Raw genomic sequence first — 22,885 nt, 5'->3', positions numbered from 1 at the left:
TGCTTGGAAAAGGCAGAAGTTAAGCTGAGTTTCATTAGCATATTGATGACACCCTACACACATGGCCTACCATTTCTAATTATTCATATAGTGCTTATCGCTGTAGCATTTCAGCAGACAGGAACATGCCCCTGGAGGGCTATGATCTATGTGAGAAGACTCAGTTTTATTAAGAACAATGTAGGGTAAGAAAGCTGGGTAGAGGATGGGAGAATGAAGATGAGAGAGAAAATAACTGGGGTGGGGGATATGTGTGGGAAGCAGAAAGCATGTGTCTCAGTAGAAATGTGGCATCTCCAACATAACACCCCCCTCCCAATTCATTTTATTTAAAAAAAAACCCAAGTAATTAATTGAGAGACAACAACCGGTCTCTCAGGTCATCTACCCTTCAGTTTGGGAAGGCTGGGTTCAGAAAAGAGAAATAATTTAAGCATTAGCAAATCATTGCACTAGCTAATCAGTGATGTAGACAATCTGAAATGAGTTGTATGTACTTATAACTAATTAACAATCATACTAGTAATAATCATAGTAGCAGACACTTGCCGAATGTTAAAGTACATTGAAAAAGCACTATCACATATACTATGTACTTCTCTCTGACTTTGCATTTATCGGACTTGCCAAGGTACCTCATCTAGAACACCTTCTTCATTTTACATAGAAGGGAATGGGAGCCCGGAAACAAAACAGAAGTGATTTTTCTGGCACGATACAGATAGCAAAGCATGGATTTATACCAAAGTCCTTTGACTCTGAATCTAGCATAGATTTTGTCCTAGTACTTAGACTTCTCAATTCCTGACAGGGAAATTATTTACTTAACTGGCAATAAACTGTTCCATGGACTTGATTGCCCCTTCCTCCCTTGGCTGGACTTTTGGTTATTTGGAGCCCCCAAGTATTATATGAAAGTATGAGTATAACATATCATTTATTGCCTTGGTGAGGGAGGGAGGGATGGAGAAAATCTGAATTTTAGAATGTCAAAAAGATTTGTCAAAAAGTGTTTGTAAGTGTGTGTTTAACCAATGGATAAAGTGTGTCAATTATTCTTACTAATATGTTACTCTTTGTGAGGTACTACCCCAATCCATATTCTAATTTGTGGTTTCGAGGTGCCAAGAAGGTGAGTTGGTTACTCATATAGGAGTAACCGCAAGGGGCCGGATTTCTGGTACCATTGTTTATAAGCCTGCACCAGTGTACCTCCTATTTCAATCAGCCATTAGATGTCAATTAGCTTTTTTTTAACCTATATCTTCCATCTTAGAATTAGTAATGTGTATTGGTTCTAAGGCAGAAGAGTAATAAGGACTAGGCAATGAGGGTTAAGTGACTTGCCCAGGGTCACACAGCTAGGAAGTGTCTGAGGCCAGATTTGAATCCAAGTCTTCCCATCTCTAAGCCTGACTCTCAATCTACGCAGCCACCTATCTCCCATCACCTAGCTTTTTTTTATTTTTTTTTATTATTTTTTTTTTTTTTAGCAAAGGGCATTTACTAAGGTGTTATATTTAAAAGAGTTGGCATAAAACTTTACCCCCAAAGTCTAGGGCATTCTCTCTCACAAGTATACCTAGATAGTTGGGACAGTGGGCTTTTACTGTAGAATTTGTGTGACCAAAGAGTAAATTCACGACTCCTGTTTACAGGATTGATTTTTGTGAGCCTGTACTTGTTCTGTAAAGTCCTCAGATGGGAAAACTATTGAATAAAACAAGGAAGAGTGGAATAAAGTAAAGCTTAACGTGGATCTAAGAGTGTGGGTTTATCCGAAGAGCACTTCAAGTTTGTTTGTTTTTTTAGAAATATACAGAGACTTCTTGTGTCTTTCCCTTGCTTCTGCTACATGCTGGCCCCATGGAAAATTTAGGAGAGAACCAGGAAATCTTAAAAATGGGCCATGATAGAAATGAACACATACCCTTTTAGATATGTAATTATTGACTTCACAAAGAATTCTTGGATATTGTAGAACTGAAAGAGACCTCAGAAATCATTTAATCTAATCCTTTAATTTGCAGATGAAGAAACTGAGGCCAAGAGAAGTTAAGGCCAAGGTAGTCAAGCAAGGAGTAAAATTCAAGTCATGTGCTCCTTCTATTAAGCCACACTATAATTTGGTTTCCTTTGAATTCTTTCAAAACCTGAAGCTAACCTGATGAAGCCTTTTGGTCAGTATCTGAACAAAATCTATAGTTTCTTACCTCATTAGAAAAATGTTATGTCCTTTAAAAAGTGTGACCAAATCATACAATCCAAACCGACCTAAGAGTTTTTATGAACAATTCTCTTTCCCAGCTTCCCATGTGTTACGTGCTAACATAGGGAGGATATAAGTTTTGTGTAGCTCCGCCCTCACCATCTTCTCCTGCAAACATGGCTGTAGAGGTGGGGTGAGGTGAGAGGCAGGAGAATTTTACTCAGGTGTTTTTTATTCAGGTTTTTACTTTTGTTCTTTTAATTTTCTTCCATTTCAAGTAATTATTAATAAACTTTATAAAATATAATATTTGGAGTTATTGTATATTAATTTAAATTTTATAGTATAATACACTGGGCTCTGCTTTCATTGCTTTAATTAAAAGTTTATAATTTGACTAATCTCTGAATTCTATTTAAAACAATATGCTGTACACATTAGAGGAAAGTTTGAAATAAAACAATATGTGGTACAAGCTAATGTCCTTAAACTATCAGTCTATGGGCAACTAAGCAGGTAAGAAGTTTTTGTATTGCCTTAAAATTATTGAACTGCTTGTGAGACTGCTCATATTTTCAGAGAACAGCAGTAATAGTCTAGTCTTTGAACTTCATCACAAAAGTTCACTTTTAAAAAATAGGGTTTCACATTTTTTTTCTTTCTCATCTAGGGGATGGAGCCAGGGCTGCCATAGATCTTTCTCCATTTCTAGCTGCCATTTGAAAATGGATTTTAACTTCTGCCAGCAAAACATATATGCTAGGGATATTGTTTTATGTTCTTCATATTATCCTTCTGTGACTTACTCTAAACTCTCTTTACAATGGCATATCATTGTACTTAATAAACAATTATTGCATTGGATTCTGGAGAGATGGATTTTTGTATCTGTAGCATGTCTTTCCTATGATAGCCTTTCTTCATTTAGGAGCTTAATCTTACTTTTATAACTAGTACTCTGATAATCCTTCACAACTTCTTGCAAAAGCCATTTTAATACTTATAGGCATCCTTCCCATACTTAAAAAGCCACTTGAATATAGAATACGTATTAAAAAAAGTTAAACAAAGGGATGTTTAATTCATCTGATTTGACTTCTTGTTTTTTAGATTAGAGGTACTCAAGGCATGGTCCACAAGACCTTGGAGTTCCCAAGACCCTTTTATGGTCTGCAAAGTAAAAACTATTTTCCTAATAATGCATAGACATCATTTTCCCATGAAAGTTTTCTTACCTTTTCCAACTTTACATCTGTGTGGGGTCAGATTTCCTTCATATACTTCAACTGAAACAATATAACTATCACAACAGGTTGAAATCTAAAGCATATATGACTGTCCCTGGGCATTATTATGCTAGATATTAAAGGGACATGCAAAAATAGGTTAATCGATGTAATTCTTCCCACTAATTACTTTTGGTTTTGGAAGATAGTTATTTTTCATTAAAATATCATGTTACCATGTAACATGTTCTTTTAAAATTAAAATAAATATATAAAAATTTATTAGTTTTAGTTAAAATATGATAAATACCAATCATTACAACATACACAAAAAGTCTTTGGAGTAGAATGTAGTTTTAAGAGTTTAAGGGAGGTTAAGATGGCGGCAGAGTAAAAAGCAGCTGCTTGACCTCTCCTAATCCACGCATATAGGACTCCTCAAGAAGACATAAAAACAAATCCAGACAAACAAAGGGACCCCACAACAGGGCCCAGCATTGAAGTTATGTAGACTCAGGGCATTTCCATGCTATAAAGGGCTGAAATAGCTCTCACGAAAACATGAGCTGAGCAACCCCTTCTGCCCCCACACCACCTACAGTGCCAAAGCCAGTGTAAAAGAGTTAGAGCAAGTTTGGGGAACCCATTAAATCCTTAGCAGCTCCCTGGGGTTACCAGGGCCTGCTCCTGAGAGCAGCAAGACTTAAGACACCAATAGGCTAAAGAACGTGCAGACTTTGAACACAGACCCTGAGCATGGGCAAAGATGCGGATCCTGAGCACAGGGGCGGATGGGATCCTGAGCACAGGCATGAACCTGGAATGGATACCCAGTGCAGAGGGGTGCATGACTGTGGAAGCAGTGCCCTGAGACTGTTAAAGGAGTTTCAGGCTGAAGAACAAGCAAGGGGACCACCAGGAGGCTTGACCCTGAGAACAACTAGAACTGGGACCTCCGGAGCCTAATGACCACAGACAGACCATGGGCATGAGGATAAAGCTGAGAGGGCACTGGGCTAAAAATGGCAAGCCAGACACAGAAAACCCAGAAGAGAAAGACCAAGAAGAAACCTTTAACACTCAACAACATTTACACAGAAAAAATCCAGACAACAGAGCAAACAGCAGAGGAGAATTAACAAGTAACCTGATCCAAACCTTCCCAAAAAATGAAAACTGGTCACAAGGTCTTGAAGAGTTCAAATCTGAGATATGAGAAATATGGAAGAGATCTGGTAAGAAAACAATAGTTTAAAAGGCAAAATTTTGCAATTGGAAAGTGAGGCAAGTAAACCGAAGACCAAAAATGACCAGATTGAAAAGGAAAACCAGTCTCTAAAGGCTAGAATTGGGCAATTCAAAAAAGATGCCCCCAAATTAAAAGAATTGATAAGCAAATTGGAGACCAAAATCAAACAGCTGGAAAACAGGATAGACCAAATCGAAGAGGAAAATCAAAAGATTATAGCAGAAAACCAGTCTCTAAAGACAAGAATTGGGGAAGTAGAAGCCAATGATCTCTCAAGACAGCAAGAACAAATAAAACAAAGTCAAAAGATTGATACAATAGAAGGAAACATGAAATATCTCACTGAGAAACTGACAGATCAAGAAAACAGGTCCAGAAGAGACAATTTGAGAATCATTGGTCTTCCTGAAAAAGCAGAAATTAATAGAAATTTGGACTCCATACTAAAAGAAATTATTCAACAAAACTGCCCTGAAGTTCTACAACCAGAGGGCAATATAGACATTGAAAGGATCCATAGATTACCCTCTACATAAGACCCAGAAAAGACAACCCCCAGGAATATAATAGCCAAATTCAAGAGCCAAGTAAAAGAAAACATTTTACAAGAAGCCAGAGAGAGACAATTCATATATCAAGGAGCACCAATCAGGATCACAAAGGATCTGGCAGGCTCCACACTAAAAGACCTCAAGGCTTGGAATATGATATTCAGAAAGGCAAGAGAACTGGGTCTACAACCAAGGATCACCTACCCATCAAAACTAACTATATAATTCCAGGGGAAAGTTGGAGCATTCAACAAGATAGAAGATTTCTAAGTATTTGCACAGAAAAGACCAGGACTAAATGGAAAGTTCGATATCCAGCCACAAAAATCAAGAGAAACATGAAAATGTAAATAAGAAATAGAAGGGAAAGTAAGAAAACTCATATTTTTTTTAATTTGCCTCTTAAAAGGCTTCAGTAAGATTTAATTATTTATATTCCTATGTGGAGAAATGTTATGCATAATTCTCTGTAGTGAACTCTATTCACTACTATAGTATTCACTATTATAGTAATTAGAAGAATTATTCATAGGGAGAGGTTGGAATACTAAATGGTCTAATGGGGGTGGGTGGGAAAGAGAGCGGTGAATAGTAGAGGACACCAAGAGAAACTTGAATGAATAAGAAAAATAGGATATTCTATTACACACCAAGGGAGCATGGGAAGGGGAAGGGATGAATACTATTATAAGAAGGAGAGGAAGAGAGCATTAAGAGGTAATATTTAAACCTTACTCTCAGTATAATTAACCCTGAGAGGGAAGAGTAGCTATATCCATTGGGATATAAAACTCTATCTAACCCTACTGAGAAAGTCAGAAGGGATAAACCAAGGGGATCAGGGTAGTGGGGAGGTAAAAAAGGGAGGGAAAAAGAAGGGGGAGGGAATTCATTAGGCCTTAAAAATAAAAAGAGGGGAATAATAAGGAAGGGGGTAGAAAGGGAAATAAATCAAGGGAGGGAACAAGGGTTACTGGCTTAAAGAAAACCACTGGTTTAAAAGGAAATAGCATAAGAAGAACAGGTAGAACTAGGAGAGGATACCAAAATGTTGGGGAATACACAACTGATAATTATAACTCTGAATGTGAATGGGATGAACTCGCCCATAAAACAGAAGTAAATAGCAGAGTGGATTAGAAACCAAAATCCTACCATATGTTGTCTACAAGAAACACATATGAGGTGGGTGGACATACACAGGTTTAAGGTAAAGGGCTTGAGCAAAATCTTTTGGGCTTCAAATGAGAAAAAGAAGGCAGGAGTGGCAATCATGTTTTCTGAAAAAGCCAAAGTAAAAATAGATATGATTAAAAAAGACAGGGAAAGTAATTAGATCCAGATAAAAGGCAGTATAGACAATGAGGAAATAACAGTGGTCAATATGTATGCACCAAATGGCATAGCATCCAAATTCATAAAGGAGAAACTGGCAGAGCTCAAGAAGAAAATAGATAGTAAAATCATACTAGTGGGAGATCTAAATATTCCTCTGTCAGATCTAGATAAATAAAAAAAAATAAATAAGAAAGAGGTAAGAGAGGTGAATGAAGTCCTAGAAAAATTAGATTTAATAGATATGTGGAGAAAAACAAATAGGGGAAAAAAAGGAATATACCTTCTTTTCAGCTACACATGGTACATTCACAAAGATTGACCATGTAATAGGGCGTAGAAACATTGCAAACAAATGCAAAAGAGCAGAAATAATAAACGTGACATTCTCAGATCATAATGCAATAAAAATAATAATTAGTAATGGCACCTGGACAGGCAAATCAAAAACTAATTGGATTTATAATAATTATGATTATTATATATGATTCTCCAAAACCAGCTACTCAAAGACGAAATCACAGAAACAATCAACAATTTCATTGAACAGAATGACAATGATGAGACATCCTACCAAACTCTGTGGGATGCAGCCAAGGCAGTACTCAGGGGGAAATTTATATCCTTGAGTGCATATATTAACAAATTAGGGAAGGCAGAGATTAATGAATTGGGCATGCAACTTAAAAATGTAGAAAGTGAGCAAATTAAAAATCCCCAGATGAAAACTAAATTAGAAATATTAAAAATCAAGGGAGAAATTAATAAAATCAGAAGTAAAAGAACTATTGAATTAATAAATAAGACTAGAAGCTGGTATTTTGAAAAAACAGATAAAATAGACAAAGTACTGGTCAATCTAATTAAAAAAAGGAAAGAAGAAAACCAAATTGACAATATCAAATATGAAAAGGGAGACCTCACTTCTAATGAAGGGGAAATTAAGGCAATCATTAAAAATTATTTTGCCCAATTATATGGCAATAAATAGAGCAATCTAGGAGAGGAAGAACATTTAAAAATATAAATTGCCTAGATTAACATCAGAAGAAATAGAATACCTAAATAATCCCATATCAGAAAAAAGAAATTGAACAAGCCATCAAAGAACTCCCTAAGAAAAAATTGCCTGGGCCTGATGGATTCTCAAGTGAATTCTATCAGACATTCAAAGAGTAACTAATCCCAATACTATACAAATTATTTGATATAGCGAAGCAAAGAAAGAGTCCTACCAAATTCCTTTTATGACACAAATATGGTACTGATTCCAAAGTCAGGTAGACCAAAAACAGAGAAAGAAACCTACAGACCAATCTCCCTAATGAATATAGATGAAAAAATCTTAAATAGAATACTAGCAAAAAGACTCCAGCAAGTGATAAAGGGGATCATCCACCATGATCAGGTGGGATTTATACCAGGAATGCAAGGGTGGTTCAACATTAGGAAAGACATCCACATAATTGACCATATCAACAATCTAACAAACAAAAATCACATATTTATCTCAATAGATGCTGAAAAAGCCTTTGACAAAATACAGCACCCATTCCTATTGAAAACACTGGAAAGTATAGGAATAGAAGGGCCTTTCCTAAAAATAATAACCATCAACAAGCATAATATGCAATAGGGATAAATTAGAAGCCTTCCCAATAAAATCAGGAATGAAACAAGGATGCCCATTATCACCTCTATTATTTAACACTGTACTAGAAATATTAGCAATAGCAGTTAGAGAAGAAAAAGAAATTGAAGGTATCAAAATAGGCAATGAGGAGACTAAGCTATCACTCTGCAGATGATATGATGGTCTACTTAAAAAATCCTAGAGAATCAACTAAGAAGCTTGTAGAAATAATCAACAACTTTAGCAAAGTTTCAGGATACAAAATAAATGCACATAAATCATCAGCATTTCTATATATTTCCAACATTTCTCCGCAGCAAGAGGTAGAAAGAGAAAGAGAAACACCATTTAAAATCACCCTAGACAGTATGAAATACTTAGGAATCTATCTACCAAAACAAACACAGAAATTATATGAAAACAACTACAAAACACTTTCTAATTAAAACTAGATCTAAAGAACTGGAAAAACATTGATTGCTCATGGTTAGGATGAGCTAACATAATAAAAATGACCATTCTACCCAAATTAATTCACCTATTTAGCACTATACCTATCAAACTACCAAAAAACTTTTTTACTAAATTAGAAAAAGCTTTAAAAAGTTCATTTGGATTAACAAAAGATCAAGAATATCAAGAGAAATAATGAAAAAAAATGTGAAGGAAGGTGGCATAGCAGTAACAGATATTAAACTATACTATAAAGCTGCGGCCATTAAAATGGTATGGTACTGGCTAAGAGATAGAAGGGAGGATCAGTGGAATAGACTTGGGGTAGGTGATGTCAGAAAGACAGTGTATGATAAACCCAAAGAGCCCAACTATTGGGACAAAAATCCACTGTCTGATTGAAAACTGCTGGGAAATTTGGAAAACAATATGGGAGAGATTTGGTTTAGATCAAGATCTCACGAGCCATATCTGGCTTTTTTGAGGGCCAGATATGGCTCTTTCTGCAGGAGCCATAAAGTCGATTTTTTTTCAGGCTCTGTTACAGGAGCGTGCACTGTTACAGGAGTGCGCATTGTGAGCACCGTAAGGTTCTCAGGAAATTACATTTTAAAAATGTTGAGTTTATGGCTCTCATGGCCAAAAAGGTTGCCGAGCCCTGCCCTACACCAAGATAAATTCAAAATGGGTGAATGACTTGAATATAAAGAGGGAAACTATAAATAAGTTAAGTGAACACAGAATAGTTTTCTTGTCAGATCTCTGGGAAAGGAAAGATTTTAAAATCAAGCAAGAGTTAGAGAAAATTACAAAATGTAAAATAAGTGATTTTGATTATATCAAACTAAAAAGCTTTTGTACAAACAAAAACAATGCAGCCGAAATCAGAAGGGAAACAACAAATTTAGAAAAAAATCTTCATAAGAAAAAACTCGGACAGGGGTCTAATTACTCAAATATACAAGGAGTTAAAGCAATTGTATAAAAAATCAAGCCATTCCCCAATTGATAAATGGGCAAGGGACATGAATAGGCAATTTTCAGATAAAGAAATCAAAAGTATCAATAAGCACATGAGAAAGTGTTCTAAATCTCTAATAATTAGAGAAATGCAATTCAAAACAACTCTGAGATATCACCTCAGACCTAGCAGATTGGCTAAAATGATAGCTGAGGAGAGTAATGAATGTTGGAGGGGATGTGGAAAAATTGGGACATTAATGCATTGCTGGTGGAGCTGTGAACTGATCCAAACATTCTGGCTGGCAATTTGGAACTATGCTCAAAGGACTATAAAAGAATGTCTGCCCTTTGATCCAGCCATACCATTGTTGGGTTTGTACTCTAAAGAGATCATAGATAAACAGACTTGTACGAAAATATTTATAGCTGCACTTTTTGTGGTGGCAAAAAACAGAACGATGGTATGCCCTTCATTTCGAGAATGACTGAACAAATTGTGGTATATGCTGGTGATGGAATAATAGTGTGCTCAAAGGAATAATAAACTGGAGGAATTCCATGTGAACTGGAAAGACCTCCAGGAATTGATGCAGAGTGAAAGGAGCAGAGCCAGAAGAACATTGTACACAGAGACCAATACATTGTGGTAAAATAGAATGTAATGGACATTTGTACTAGCAGCAATGCAATGACCCAAGACAATTCTGAAGGATTTATGGAAAGGAATGCTACCCACATTTAGAGGAAGAACTGCAGGAGTGGAAGCACAGGAGAAAAGCAACTGCTTGAACAGATGGGTTGAGGCGGACATGATTGGGGATGTATACTCGAAACTACCACACCAAAGCAACTATCAATAATTTATAAATAGGTCTTGATCAATGACACATATTAAAACCAGTGGAAATGCACATTGGCTGTGGTGGTGGGGGAGCTTGGGGAGTGAAGGGGAAAGTAAGAGCATGAATTATGTAACCATGTTAACTTTTCTAAAAAATAAGTATTATTAAATGTTAAAAAAATAGTTTAAGGGAATACAGAGACTCAAAAGTTTGAAAACAACTGATAAACTGTTTATATAGAATCATATAGTCATAGATTTTAGGAATATAACCCCCAATCAGTTACCAAAATGCATTAATTCTACCTCTATGTCTCTCACATTTGTCCTCTTCTCTGTAATCATTCCACAATCACCTTGCTTCAGGCCCTCATCACAGATGGATTACTACAGTAGCTTCTTTATTGTTCTTTCTGGCTCCAGTCTCTTCTTTCTACAATCTATCCACTATATTGCTACCAAAGTTCAATTTCCTAAATCATAGATCTGACCATGTTAGTTCCCTGCTCCAGAAACTTGAGCGACTTGCCATTGTCTCTAACATCACATACAATACCTAATGACATAACATACGATACAAGCTCTTTTCTTTACCATGAAAATCCTTCACAGTTTTACTCAACCCTTCAAGGCATATGCAAGTTATTCTTTTTACTCACTTTGTTATTGTTCAGATGTTTAAGTCATGTCCATCTTTCATGACCCCTTCAGGTATTTTCTTGGCAAAGATACTGGAGTGGTTTGCCATTTTCTTCTCAAGCTCATTTTACAGATGAGAACACTGAGGCAAACAGGGGTAAGTGACTTACCCAGGGTTACACAGCTAGTAAGTGTCTAAGTCCAGATTTTAAACGGAATTTCCTGACTCCAGGTCTGACACCCTATCCATTGCACCACCATTGATCCATGTACATATCTGTGTGATAAGAAACTAGAATTCTTTTGTTTTTTAAACCTTCACCTTCTGTATTAGTGTCAGTTCTAAGACAATATTGGCAAGGGTTAGGCAATTGGGGTTATTTTTGCCTAAAGCAGTGGTTCTCAAACTTTTTTGGCCTACCGCCCACTTTCTGGAAAAAATATTACTTAGCCCCCTGGAAGTTAATTTTTAAAAAATTTTAATAGCAATTAATAGGAAAGATAAATGCACCCGTGGCCATCACTGCTCCTCTGGATTGCTGCAGCACCCACCAGTGGGTGGTAACACTTACTTTGGGAATCACTGACCTAGAGACACATAGCTAGAAAGTACCTAAGGTCAGATCTTAACCCAGGTCCTCCTGATTTTCTAGCCTCTATCCATTGGCCTCATGCTCTATCCTCTGTGCTACCTAGCTGCCCTTGAATTCCAATACTAATTTGTAAGCTCTGAGAGGTTAAAGGTAGTGTCCTATTTATCACTTCATCTGCAGCACTTTGGTCAGTGCCTATCATATTGTAAGCACTTAAATGTCTGTTGAATTACATTTAATCAAATAACCAGTTAATGGCTCAGAGGATCATGGGATTTAGAACCAGAAGAGAATGGAGGTCATCTAGCCTCATCCTATATTTAAAAAAAATTTATTTAGAATATTTTCCATGATTCCATGATTCATGTTCTTTCCCTCTCCCCCAATCTCCCCTCCCCCTCCATGCCCCTGTAGCTGACAAGCAATTCTACTAGGTTTTTCACATGTAAAGATCAAGACCTATTTCCATATTATTGATAGTTGCACTAAGGTGAGTGTTTAGCATCTAAGTCTCCAATAGTATCCCCATCAACCCATGTGTTCAAGCAGTTGTCTTTCTTCTGTGTTTCTACTCCTATAGTTCTTCCTCTGAATGTGGAGAATGTTCTTTTTCATAGGTTCCTCATAGTTATCCTGGATCATTGCATTGCTGCTAGTAGAGAAGTCCATTATGTTCGATTGTACCACACTGTATCAGTCTCTGAGTACAATGTTCTCCTGACTCTGCTCCTTTTACTCTGCATCAATTCCTGGAGGTCTTTCCAATTCATGTGGAATTCCTCCAGTTCATTATTCCTTTGCGCACAATAGTATTCCATCACCATCAGATACCACAATTTGTTCAGCCATTCCCCAATTGAAGGGCATATCCTCATTTTCCAGTTTTTTGCCAATACAAAGAGTGTGGCTATAGATATTTTTGTACAAGTCTTTTTTCCTATGATCTCTTTGGGGTTCAAACCCAGCAATGGTATGGCTGGATCAAAGGGCAGGCAGTCTTTTAGCACTCTTTGGGTATAGTTCCAAATTGCCACCCAGAATGGTTGGATTAGTTTACAATTCCACCAGCAATGCATTAATGCCCTAATTTTGCCACATCCTCTCCAACATTCATTACTCTCTCCTGCTGTCATTTTAGCCAGTCTGATAGGTGTGAGGTGGTACTTCAGGGTTCTTTTGATTTGCATTTCTCTAATTATTAGAGATTTAGAACACTTTTTCATGTGCTTATTGATAGTTTTGATTTCTTTATCTGAAAATTGCCTATTCATGTCCCTTGCCCATTTATCAATTGGGGAATGGCTTGATTTTTTGTACAATTGATTTAGCTCCTTATATATTTGGGTAATTAGGCCTTTGTCAGACGTTTTTGTTATAAAGATTTTTTCCCATTTTGTTGCTTCTCATCCTACATTTTATATATGAGCAAGCAGAGGCCCAGAGATGTTCAACAACTTGCTAGATATCAAAAAGCTATTAAGTGGCAGAAATGAAATTTGAACCTGGATCTCCCAGCTCTAAACTTAAAGGTCTTCTTTATTTGAATTCAAATCCATCTTTTCTTTTTTCTAGATTGATTTGTGTTTGTATAGATTCTCAGAAGAACTTTACTTTGGTATTAAGGGTTGTCATATATTCTTGATGACTGTTTTTGCAGTTTTGACCTCTGAAAGGTTCATTCAGCTCTCAAAATGCTACCTCTGTAATTTAGATATATTGTTTCTAGGTAGTGGTGAAGCAGTCATGCTGTTCAAACTGTAAAGTGTGTGCTCTATCTGACATTCAGTACAGTGGAATTTTATTTATAGAAAAACATGTATTTTAATAAATCAACATGTTTTTATTAAGCATCTGTTATATAGCTATCATTTGTTTAAAAAAAGAAGTACCTGGGCAAGAGACATGAATAGGCAATTTTCAGGCAAAGAAATCAAAAGTATCAATAAGCACATGAGAAAGTGTTCTAAATCTCTAATAATTAGAGAAATGCAAATCAAAACAACTCTGAGGTATCACCTCACACCTAGCAGATTGGCTAAAATGAAAGAAGGGGAGAGTTATGAATGCTGGAGGGGATGTGGCAAAATTGGGACGTTAATTCATTGCTGGTGGAGTTGTGAACTGATCCAACCATTCTGGCTGGCAATTTGGAACTATGCTCTAAGGGCTATAAAAGAATGCCTGCCCTTTGATCCAGCCATACCATTGTTGGGTTTGTACCCTAGAGAGATCATAGATAAACAGACTTGTACGAAAATATTTATAGCTGCACTTTTTGTAGTGGCAAAGAACTGGAAAAGGAGGGTATGTCCTTCAATTGGGGAATGGCTGAACAAACTGTGCTATATGCTGGTGATGGAATACTATTGTGCTAAAAGGAATAATAAACTGGAGGAGTTCCAGGTGAACTGGAAAGACCTCCAGGAACTGATGCAGAGTGAAAGGAGCAGAGCCAGAAGAAACTTGTACACAGAGACTGATATACTATGGTAAAATTGAATGTAATGGACTTCTGTATTAGCAGCAATGCAATGACACAAGATAGCTCTGAGGGATTTATGGTAAAGAACGCTTCCCACATTCAGAGGAAGATCTGCAGGAGAGGAAACATAGAAGATAAACAATTGCTTGAACTCATGGGTTGAGGCGGACATGATTGGGGATGTAGAGTCGAAATGACCACACCAATGCAACTAACAACAATATGGAAATAGGCCCTAAACAAGGACACATTTTATAACCAGTGGAAATGAGTGTCGGCCATGGGTGGGGGGAGAGCAGGGGGTGAAGGGGAAAGTAGGGGCATAAAGTATGTAAACAGGTTAAAAATGAATATTAATAAATTAAAAAAAAAGAAGTACCTAAGCTTAAGGAGCAGCATGTGAATCCTTGAGGTCAGGAGTTACACTTTTTTCAAAAAACTTTTTATCCCTAGGACCTACCATGGATCCCAGTACAGATTAGCTACTTAATAAATGCTTATTGAATTAAATGAATTAAGAAAACATTAAATATTAAAGATCTTTTAAAGGTAAACATGAAGAGCAACCAACTTTCTTCCTTTTCCCCTCCCTGCCTAAAGTTAAACAGAATTTTATTTTTATATTCCCCAATTTAAAAAATTATGAACTTGATGGTTGCCAACAAATATAATCATTTCCATATTCAAAGAATAGAAAAATTGCATATAAAACTTTGAATCTTAATTATGTATAGCTTGTTTTCTTCTTAAAGTATACTCTAAATTCAACACTGTAATTCCAACACTGTCCTGCTCATTTTTCATTTTTGGAGCTTCATTCTGCTTTTTTTCCCTATGTATTCTATAAATGTTTCATTAACCCTCTTTTCTTTTTGTTCTTTTTAAGAGCTTATTCTAACCTCATACACAGATTTTTCTTTGTCAATCATTCAGAATCATAACCTGATGATAAAATCTTCTCAGACTGCTGCTCAGTATTCCAGGCTATGTCAGCCTGGTGTCAAAGGCCTGATGGTTGTTTGCCCTTCGCTTTATCTCTGAATCCCTCAGATCACAGCATTATTTCTGTGAATGCCCTTCTTAAGAAATTTCCCTTCTGCCTCACACATGCTTACCTAATCTTTCTGTGAAGAAAGAAGGAAAAGATTAAAAAATTCCTTTTTCTGGTTCTTCACTTCTCTAATAGATTCTCCACATAAGTACAAATTTTTTTTCTAAAGCAAATGTAATCATGAACCAAATGATCCACTGTTGCAGAAACTTCATTGGCTCTCAGGTACCTCTGGCATGACATTTAAAGCACTTCAAAATCTGACTTTTCCTTACTTTTCCAGGCTTATTGTATGCGACTCCCTTTACATCCTTTGTGTCCCTGCTATACTGTTCTGCTTCCTCAATTTTCTCCATTTTGGAGCATTTGCACAGACTGAACCTGTGAATTTACTCCTTCCTCAAGACTACCTTTTGGAATTCTTAACTTCCTAGATGTCTTGACTCCTGTGCCCGTAGTGATCATCTTAGTTACTAGTGCTCTCTCCCTCTTCAAAAAGTCATATCTAGACTTATTTGTTTATTGCTGTGTTCTGCCATTTGAAGCCAAATTCCCCAAGGACAGGGACTGATTTGGTTTTTTGTCTTTTTGTACTTATCATCTGGAGAAATTAAGTGAATGGATGGAGTGTCCCACCTGGAGTCAGGAAAACCTGAATTCAAATTTAGCCTCAGACACTACCTATGTGATCCTGGATAAGTTACTTAACCCTGTTTGTCTCAGTTTCCTCTTCTGTAAAATGAGCTGGAGAAGGAAGTAGTAAAGCACTTCAGTTTCTTTGCCAAGAAAGTTCCAAATGGGTTCATGAAGAGTTGGACACAACTGAAAACAACTAAACAGTACCACCCAACCTCCAGCACCTCTTATGCAGGAATAGATTAGTTTAGTAGGATGTTTATTAGATTAGTTGAGAATGTTTATCAGGTTGGATCAGATTAGATGGAAGGAATACTTTGCCTTTAAAGGTAGGAAATAGGTAATAGTCTTTTCTGCCACTTTGCTTTCCAGTAGAAATGTTTAACTTCCTAGACCTCCTCTTCTCTCTTCCTGGTTGAATGTTGGTAACTTGAACTATACATATTGATGAGGCAAAGTGCCAGATTTCTGATCTGACACATGTGCCTAGAGTTCTACTATATCAAAAGTGAAGACATTAGCAAGCAGAAGCCATATTGGTTTTTTCTTGCTGCCTGAAGATTGCCAACTTTAAAAAAAAGGTTCTGGCAAATGGTCTCTGCTTACCACAGGTCTAGTTTTGAAGTTGGAAGATTTAGGTTCAAATTTGTGAGGAACAAGTCCTGACAAGATTGATGGACTCCTCTCATAAGCCCATAATGGAGTAAAAGGAAAAGAAAATTGAGTTGTTTCATATTCCTAGCTTAAGCTCCTTTTCTCTAAATCCGTGTGAACAGGACACAATGAGGAGCTCATAATAGATTCATGCTTTAGGAGGCTAACAGGTGAAGTTGCTTTACTTTAATGTGAATGATTGGGATTGTAAATTGAGTTTCAATCAGCAGGCTCACCTGACTAGATTATAACTGGTGAACGAAAGGAGGGAACATCACATTAATAAAAGGGAGCTTTCCTGCTCCTGTCCCTTTGTACTTGCTGTCTGTAACACTGGCCTGTGAGTACCCATTCTCTTGAGGATGAAATCAAATGGCCTTAGCCACATTAATACTGCTGAGTTCAAGATTCTTCTGAGTAGGGGATAGTTCCTCTCAAAATTCTATCACTAGTACTTAGTAGCCATATGACAATGGTCAAAATACATTGTTTCACTGGATCCTAGTTTCTTCATCTAGAAAATAGAGAATAATATTTGCATTACCCACCTCGCAGGATACTGGTGACTAGATCATTTTGTAAGCTTTAGAATCCCATGTAAACTTGTACTTCTCTAACTGTTGTTTCACTGTAACTTTTTAGTTCTGGGACTGTGTCCCAAGGATCTCAAAGCAACTGGTACTTTATGACTAGTAAATATAGTTTTGGACCTCTGTGCTTTCCCCAGCAGCCATCAAACCTGAGGAGATATACTGGAGTGTAGATACAGCTTTGTGACATTACTGAGAAATTATGTTGGTTGAGGCAGCATTATTCAGAATGTACTTATAGTGATTTCCATATTATTATTACCCCATAGAACATAAATTTTGTGAAGGCAGAGACAATTTCTTCTTTTTTTTCTTTGCATCTCCAGTGACTAACACAGAACCTCGCCTGTTATTTATTCCTCTTATTAATTCAAAATGCTTTCAGAATCTTATAGTAATCTTTATAGTGCCCTATTTTCTTTCATTTTGTAGGGTTTTTTGATTGAGAGGAATATTCTTTGGATTTGAGTGCCATTCATTATATTTATTTAATATAATAATGATTATGATTATAACACATAATAAAACAATATAGTATTGTAGAGCATAGCATAATATGACATGATATAATGTATATATTGTATGATTCTGTATAACATATAAAAAATAGCAACATAATATAACATGAAATGATACTGGGTGAAGGGTTTAAATTTAACCATTCTCCTTGTGTGACACTATATCTGAAGGACAACTATATATGTTCCTTACTAATTCTGTGCTAGTCATCACTTACTACCTCTCAGACCTAGGATCAGTCACAGGCTTTGTGCTTCTTTGTTTTTAAATCCTTACCTTCCACCTTAGAATCAAAACTATGTATTGGTTCCAAGGCAGAAGAGTGGTAAGGGCTAGGGAATGGGGGTTAAGTGACTTGCCCAGGGTCACACAGCTGGGAAGTGTCTGAGGCCAGATTTGAACCTAGGACCTCCCATCTCTAGGCCTGGCTCTCAGTCCACTGAGCTACCCAGCTACCCCCTAGTCATGGATTTTGTAAGGCTCATTCTCCCCGTTGTGAATATTCTACTCCTGCAAGTTGTGTTGTTATTACTATCTGAACTATTTGCATATTATTTGGAGCAGTAAAGAGGGAATGCTTTATTTTGCTAAGTCTTCTTTAAAATTCAATTGAATGATTGTCCTCTTTCCTCAAAGTTCTTTTCTTTATTTTGTAGTTCCTAAACTGGCAGACCCCTCTTAAGGTTGTCCTAACATCATTGAACTTAGACCTGGAAGAGGCATTATCACATAGTTCTACCTCCTGATTTTCCAGATGGGGAAACTGCAGCCCAGAGAAATGATGTGATTGCCTGGTCAAGGTAAGTTCCAGGGGACCAATTAGCTGTTACTACAATATCATTTCACCTAAAGCTGTATTGCAGATGTTATGCACTATGTCTATAGTTTAATTCAATTAAATACAACTGACACTATGTTTATATTTTTTGAAGCTAGTTTTTTCCTCTTAAACAGTATTACACTATCTTGTTCTAAAAATAAGTGATGTGTTAAGGAACTTTAAAATTTTATTTTTAAAATATCTATTTAAAAGTTAAAACATCTTATAGAATTAATAGAATAAGCCTACTTTTCATTTTATTGTTCTCATATACTGTTTTTTGTGTTCTTTTAAAATATTAAAAAGGCCCACCAAATCTTAACACCTGGTGGCAGGAGAGGGCCTAGTCTGTTAATGCCAAGGCTACTGGCGTAGTACTTGTTTGCTAGGTTGCTCCAAGCAACCTTGGAGATGGGCTTCTTTTAGTTGATCTAAGGTGAATTCAGTCTTTCCAACAAAATACAGCATTCTTTCAATGAATTGGATAAAGTAGACTGATTTCATCACAGTTAGTGAACTGTTTGTCATCATACTGAGGCAAAGTATTAAAAAGATACAGATTTGAAATGAACAGACTTGGGTTCAAATACTGGCTTAGATACTTACTACTTGAAGAATTTTGAATGTCATTTGATCTTTCTGAGTCTCAATTTCCTCATCTATAAAGTTGGGGTAGGTGGCCTCTGGGGTTCATTACAGCTCTAAATTTAAGATCTTATGAAGCACAAGTTCCAAAATTTTCTTGATTTAGAATTTTGCTCGTGGAGATTGTTGAAGTTGCTCAGTGTTGCAGATTGTGTTTTTCTGGTTCTCAAGGATACTGCTTGATACCCCCCACATGCCTTGGATGGGACCTTAATTTGCTTAAAGGGGAGACACTTATTTTGGAAATGATTTGATATACTATGAACTTAGAGAAGCAAGAATACGCTCTCTACTTGACTCTTGTTTCTTCTTAATTAACTAAAGATGTATTTTTTAGGTCTCTCTTTTCATTGGCACCAAATGAAATTTTGGAGAAGAGATTTTGTCTGGTGAGACCTCGGCCTGTAGCATAACATTGTGTAAATCAGACTTCCAACTAAAAGAGTCACACCTTGTTCATGTTCCCTCTAGTCACATACACTTACCCAGATTAAAGCAATCATTTATTTTTAGAGAGCAAGTCCTAAATCCAAATTGCATCTCATTGTTCAAGTATATATACATGGAAAGGCTGCCAAGTCTGCCCAAATAAATCTTAGTGATCTCACATGTTTTCATTACATGAATTGAAAAAGATCCAAATAGGGCATATGGTAATGGAAGGGGTCTAAACTTCTATTTTAACAACATGATGACATTGAAAAAGGAATACAATTAAAGATAGCTGATTTTCTTAATTTCTTAGATGTAATTAATTATTATAAGAATCACCATAATAAAGACAAAAAAAATCCTCAAACGCCTTAGCCAACAAGTGTGTTTTCATTGCCAAGAAGGACATGGTAGCCAAAAGGAACAATGGTTTAGAGATGAGGCACATTTCAAAGAGAATAACAGATGGTTATAAAGAATATTACTTCACAGAAGAGTTTTTTTTTTAAAAGCAATAGTGGGTAAAAGTAGGCTTCAGGAATTTTTGGGTCAACTAAGCCAAAACCACCCTAAGAACACTGATAGATGAAAATAGAAAGAGAATAACAAAATAAAGCAACATTATACAAATGTCCCAAAAGTCTTAGTGCAACTTTAAGTTAGATTAAAACTAATTGAAATAGTTATTAAATAACTATTGGATGATCATAGAAAAAATTTTTAATAAGAGAAAAGATCATAGAATCCTTGTTAAGAACTTCTACTCTGTATTCTATTTGTGGAAGGACAAGGACAAGAATTGTACAGAGAAGGCATGGATGGATTGTGATTTATGCTGGTAGAGAGAGTACTTCCATTAGTGAAATCATGGATCCATCCAAGTGTTAGACTTTATAAAGGACTACCATTAGTAATTAGCCCCATACAGTGTGAAGAGCTTTGGCTTTGAAGTCAAAGGGCCTGGGTTATCACTGACATGATTTGGGCACTTTACTCAACCTCCATGATGTCATTTTCTCACCTGTAAGATGAAGGTTTGGATGAAGAGGGGTCTGAAGTTACCTCTAGCTCAAGGTCTAGAGTCCTATGGATTCTTGACAATTGTCAGTTTCACATTATTTTCAAACCTCCTTTCTCAAAACATGTCTTTGTAAAATTTAGCTCTGAATGTCAGTCAGAGTCCCTCTTAAACAATATGGACAAGAAACTAAATTCTTTCAGAAAAAAGAAAATTTCCTTTCAGCTTCCTCTGGTTGTCGTTACTTTCATGCAGTAGTTCCTAGTATATAGAGCACATCATTTCCAGAAGGTACATCTTGTATAAATACTGAAGGTGGGCTTTTTTTGTGTTGTTGTTCAAATGACAATTCATTTATTATGTCATGGCAAACTGGGAGCCTGGTGTAGATCACAGCTGTTACCCTTTGTACTTGCATTTGGCAGTGCTTCCACTCAGGACCTCCTAGCCTGTTTACCCTCCAGCCCATAGTTAGCTGAAGCTGCTTTAGCTGTTAATAGCTATTCAAATGCAATTAAGAAGGCACCTGAGAATTGGAAACGTCTTCAGTCCCATTAGTTGGTGCCAAACAAATTGCTGTAGATAAAGGTTGCTTGTGTCCTTCTAATTACCTAGATCTAATTTGTTCAGAGATATTTTTGGTTGGCTTCTTCTCAGATTTTCTGGAGAAAGAAATTTGTAATTCTAGAATGCAAGTGACCTTAACTTGATGGGCCCAAAGGGTTGGTGGTATTAGTGGTTAACAACACCATGTTCAAAAATTCACTTTTTCTTCTAGACTAAATCTAAACATCACTTCCCCTTTTATTACCATTTTATATCGAATGGAGAGGATAGGCTGAAAAAAAAGTATACCTTGTTTGTTCAACTGTGGGAAATATTAACATAGTGTCTAATCCAAACTGAATAACATTCCATAAATGTATTATTGCTACATTACTTCTCCTCCCTCCTCCTCCCCTTCCAACACTTCCTGAACACTGCCAAGAAGAAATGGCATAGTGGACAGAGTAAGCATCGGGCTTAGGAAGACCTGAGTTCAGGTTTTGCCTCTGACACACATTCTCCCTGGTCACTTAGCTCCTTGATGCCCCTGGAGAATTTTTAACACTGAGTTGTAATAGTTCATCTGCAGTGGTATTAGTAATTTTCTATATTATTGAATTTATGTCTGCCCTACCCCTCCAAAAGAACAATAGCAACACAAACAACATATTCTATGTTTAACCACCTCCATGACTTTTCTCATTCTGGTTCCTCTCCCTACAATGTTGTCCTTTGTACTTCCATATTTTAAAATGCCACTTATCCTTCAAGAGATACTTCAAATTCTACCTCCTCTGTGAAGCTTTCCTTGTTTTTCCCAAGTAAGAAATTATTCTTCTTTGCTAAGACCCCCTAATAGCATTTTGTATGTCACATACGTCTCACATTCTGTATTGTGTTTAAGTTATTTATATATCTGGCTTATATTCCCTAAAATAGTATAATTTCTTTGAGGTTAGGGATAATACTTTATTTTTTGAAAATTGTACTCTTTACATTAAAATTCCCAGGTATTTCCTTCCTTCCCTCTCCTACCCACATTAGAGAAGGCACCTCTTGACCAAAAAATATATGCATCTATAAAACAGTCTTGTTTGTTTCCATTATCAGTTCTTCTCTGGAGGTGGACATATACAAGTTATTCTTCAAACACTATTTCTGTTGCTGTATGTAATGTTCTTTTGGTTCTGCTCATTTTACTTTTCACAATTTCATGTAGGTCTTTCCATTAAAAAAAATTAACCTGTCTGTTATTTCTTATGGTACAGTAGTATTCCAATACAATCACATGCCACAACTTATTTAGCCATTCCCAAATTGATGGCCATCCCCCCAATTTCCAGTTCTTTGTCACCATAAAAGGGGACTGCTCTAAATTTTTAGAACATATAGATTCTTTTCCTTTTCCTTTGATGATCTTAAGAAACAAGTCCTTAAATATATATCTATAAAATACCTAAATTCTTCCTCTTAACAGCATCCTCCCTCAGACTTTTTCAAACTGGCTTTAAATCAAGTTGTCTCAACCTTGCCAGAAAATCAGGTCTCAATCTTGCAAGACTTTCCCAGATCTCAAGGTGTCTCAATCCTGTCAAATTCCAGTGCCTCAACCTTGAAAATTCTCACCAGTCGTAAGAGATTCCATGATCTAGCCAGAGGTTTTCAATTCTGCAAAACTTTCAATAGGCCCAGGAACCTCCCTCCTGCTCTACTGCATTCCTCTGGATCTCTTGTACACACACACACCACCACCACCACCACCACATTTGTTTTGCCCTGCTTCTGGTTGGACCCCTGGTG

General features: G+C 36.5%; 1 pseudogene; it reads right to left on the bottom strand.

Moving 5' to 3' along the window:
* The window catches only part of LOC123241598, a 32,005-nt pseudogene extending 16,424 nt beyond the window's left edge, over window positions 1-15,581 (bottom strand).
* Between the last annotated feature and the right edge of the window lie 7,304 nt (window positions 15,582-22,885).

This window comes from Gracilinanus agilis, chromosome 3, assembly GCF_016433145.1.
Source record: "Gracilinanus agilis isolate LMUSP501 chromosome 3, AgileGrace, whole genome shotgun sequence".
Lineage (NCBI taxonomy): Eukaryota > Metazoa > Chordata > Mammalia > Didelphimorphia > Didelphidae > Gracilinanus > Gracilinanus agilis.
The sequence above is the reverse complement of the archived record's forward strand: the minus strand, read 5'-3'. Positions and strand labels throughout refer to the sequence as shown.